The 3,460-nt window shown below is 46.0% G+C and overlaps 1 non-coding gene across 1 annotated transcript; it reads left to right on the top strand.

Moving 5' to 3' along the window:
• Positions 1-1,826: 1,826 nt before the first annotated feature.
• TRNAM-CAU (transfer RNA methionine (anticodon CAU)) lies at positions 1,827-1,898 on the top strand. The gene has a single exon. It is a non-coding gene; the product is annotated as a tRNA-Met (tRNA).
• Positions 1,899-3,460: the final 1,562 nt, after the last annotated feature.

Below are 3,460 nucleotides of genomic sequence, written 5' to 3'. Positions count from 1 at the left end.
TTTTGCATTGTCGTATCACCAGTTATGCTTCAAGACTGTCCATAACATTAAGCCTATGATGTAGCTTGAGCTAGAGCAAAGCCTATTGGCCACAACTTAAATAGCTCCCAAAATAGAAACCTCCTACAATAAATAAAACGAGAGCTGTTCATGCACCAAGACACGTGTGAGAGAGACTGCTTGTAAATATTCTCTGCAGTCTGCGTAGGAGTTGTGTGGAGGCAGCCCGAGGACCTCCAGCAGCAGAGAAAGGAGATACATGGACATTTATTCCACTGAGCTTCTGGGGAAAGGGGTTTTAATATGTGCTGGAAGAAACTGGGGATTTAAATTATCAACAGGACAAAGTTCACCAGGACAATATAAGTGCACATCTAAGGAAAAAGGCCTAAGATCTGCACTACTGCCTTGTACACTTCCTACCCCACCAGAAGAGTTTTAGTGATAAAGTGTCTCTCATCATACCTTTTCGCTCTTCACCTGGCATCTTTAAGCATTTCAGCTAAAATCTGGGAGGAAGGAGTCACAAATTTACTGTCTGTAGCAAATTTCCACTGGATGGAAATCTCCTTCCTAGTCGAGAGGCTCCATAAAGTACTGGAAAAATAATTAAGCCATGCAAACAACATCTTTGCCCAACCTGGGCAAATCCCAGCCTCGGCCAGGTAGCTGTTCTTACAGGGGCACAAGCGAGCTGTGCTGCACGCACACGCAGGTGGACACACGTGCACACCCAGATGCATGGGGGTGATAAGCGGTGCTGGTAGCACCTTCTGGTTACAGCCTGCTCCTCGTTTTCCTCAGCACAGCTCTCGCACAGCCCCGCACACATCTGCCTCTCGGGGCCGAAATGTTTCTGCGCTGCCTCAGGCTGTTTCACGTGCTTTTCTACATACCCGTGTTTTATACTGTTAGCCAAAAAAGTTCAAGCATTACCAATAAAGACAGTAGGAGCGGAAAAATGTTAGTTTACTCTATTTTTTCCAAAATTTGATAAAACGTGGGCGGATATTTTTTATGTGATTTATGGAAACACAACTTCTCCCCTTTCTTCTTTCTCCTTCCCACCAATACCCAACTCTGGAGTTTCCAATACTTTCCCAGAGACAGAAAACATGCACATTACTCTAGTTTTTTTTTTCTTTTTAATAGTTCAATAATTCCTTTTAACATTTTTTTTCCTTAAGTCATTCTAACGCCAATATCTAGGATAAAACATTTCAAATTAAAACCTGGATATTTGACAAGGGGTAGCTTAACCAAAAATAGCACTAGACTTTTCTCACAAAATGACTTAGTGACCAATACAAGGCCTATCTGTATTAGAAGCAGGATTGAAAATATGTAAGCAAACAGTTCAAATCTACTACACGAGTTTATTTTGTGTCCTTGTGTACTTGTGCCCACGACGCTAACTTCAAAGCAGACCTTCCAGGGTGGCAGCTCTGTTAGGAATGCAGAAAAGGGTACCCATCACGACCTTTCTCATCAGAAGTTTCCAACGATGACCCGGAAGGTCTGCGACTAACAAAAGCCTCCAGGGAAACACAGGAGTGGCTGCAATCTGATTGCAATTCTGGGGAAAGCCCGGGTCTGCCAGCGGTAGAATGACCCACCCTGTGAAGTTCCTTCTCATTTCCACCTCCCCCAGGTCAATCACTGCAGCTCTATTTTTCCAAGCTCCATATGAACTTCAAGAAGAAACCCCAGTCACGCTTAGTTTTGCAGCAGGCAGGATTTCCCCTGTCACAACAGCTCCTCCTACCCTAGTCTTATGATGCTGATTTCCATCACTTTCCTGCATCAACTGTACCCTGCTAGGAGCAAGCAGAGTGGCGCAGCGGAAGCGTGCTGGGCCCATAACCCAGAGGTCGATGGATCGAAACCATCCTCTGCTATAGGCTTTGGTTTTCCTGGCTCCTGCCGTGAGTTTTAGGGCTGAGAGAGCTGGGAAGGCTCCGGGGAGACCTTATCGCAGCCTTTCGATACTTAAAAGGGGCTTATAAAAAGGATGGAGAGGGATTCTTTACGCAGGCAGATAATGATAGGAAAAGGGGGGAATGGTCTTAAACTAAAAGAGAGGAGATTTAGATAAAACATTAGGAAGAAATTCTTCACTCAGAGGGCGGTGAGGCCCTGGCACAGGCTGCCCAGAGAAGCTGTGGATGCCCCATCCCTGGAGGTGCTCAAGGCCAGGCTGGATGGGGCTTTGGGCAACCTGGTCTGGTGGGAGGTGTCCCTGCCCATGGCAGGGGGGTGGAGCTGGGTGGGCTTTAAGGTCCCTTCCAACCCAAACCATTCAGTGATTCTATGATGCTATGATTTGTCTCTGGGGTGAACTGGAACTATGGGCCATTTTAGTAACACAAATTGCACTAATGTCCACAATTTAACTACAAAAATAACTTCACAGTGGTGTCTCCAGAAGATTATCCTTGAAACTGTAAAGTCCTGTAACACAGACATGTAAAATTAGTGTATCTATATTTGAAATCAGGCATCTTCTTCCCCACTCCCCGTTTTGGATATCTACACACACATATACATGTGTGTACACGTGTGTACACTGGTCAAAAGGTGACTTTATAAGCACCACTGTGAACATGTGTTAAGTATTGGTATGGCAAAATACATGGCACGTTCTTTCTATTTCTTCAATGCCCATTTTGCGGCTGGTATGGCACCCCAGTGAGTGCTGGGCCATTCTCGGTCTTGCATGTAGACACAGGTACACATGTGTATGTAACCAGGAAATAGCTCCGGCTGAAGACCGGGTAGGATTTATGAATCAGTGGCCACACAGCTCCCCCAGTGACTTTAAAGCGGGAGATGCATCATTTCTTCCTTGCCACTGTGACATTCCCAGTGACTTGGGTATCTCAGGAAGAGAGGAATATTTCTCAGATTTACTTGGGGTCAGCCATGAGATTTGTTTGTTTGAAGTCTCAAATGCTCAGTGACACATCTGATCGGAAATGCTAGCAACTTACAAAGAGACAGAGGGTGTATGGCAGGAAGAGACCTTTGTCTAAGCCCCGTCTTCAACTGCAAACACATAATACAAACTCACGCGAACAAATCAAGCTTCACTTGAAACATGTCAGGTTGCTTGCCCCCACACTTCTGTTAGAAAGCGATCTTATGGGGCTCCACACCTGATAACTTCCAGCCCTGATTTATCTGTGGCCAGCTCTGTCCTTTACTCTCAGTCTTACTTCACCTCCGTCCAGACTGCCAAATGCCCAGCCCCTTTGACGGGCAGCAATCCTATTCCCCTGCTAGCTGAAACAAGCCTGACACTTTTGACTCTCCTCTTACGGCACGGGCTTTTCCAGCCCCTGCTCATTCATGATTTCTTCTCTGCACCTTGAACAAACCCTTTGTGAATGCGGGTGATCACAGCCTTCCAGATGACACTTAGACGGGTGCTAACCCTGCCCTCTCCCTGTCGTTCGGTCTT

Source organism: Cygnus atratus, chromosome 2, assembly GCF_013377495.2.
Source record: "Cygnus atratus isolate AKBS03 ecotype Queensland, Australia chromosome 2, CAtr_DNAZoo_HiC_assembly, whole genome shotgun sequence".
Lineage (NCBI taxonomy): Eukaryota > Metazoa > Chordata > Aves > Anseriformes > Anatidae > Cygnus > Cygnus atratus.
The sequence above is the reverse complement of the archived record's forward strand: the minus strand, read 5'-3'. Positions and strand labels throughout refer to the sequence as shown.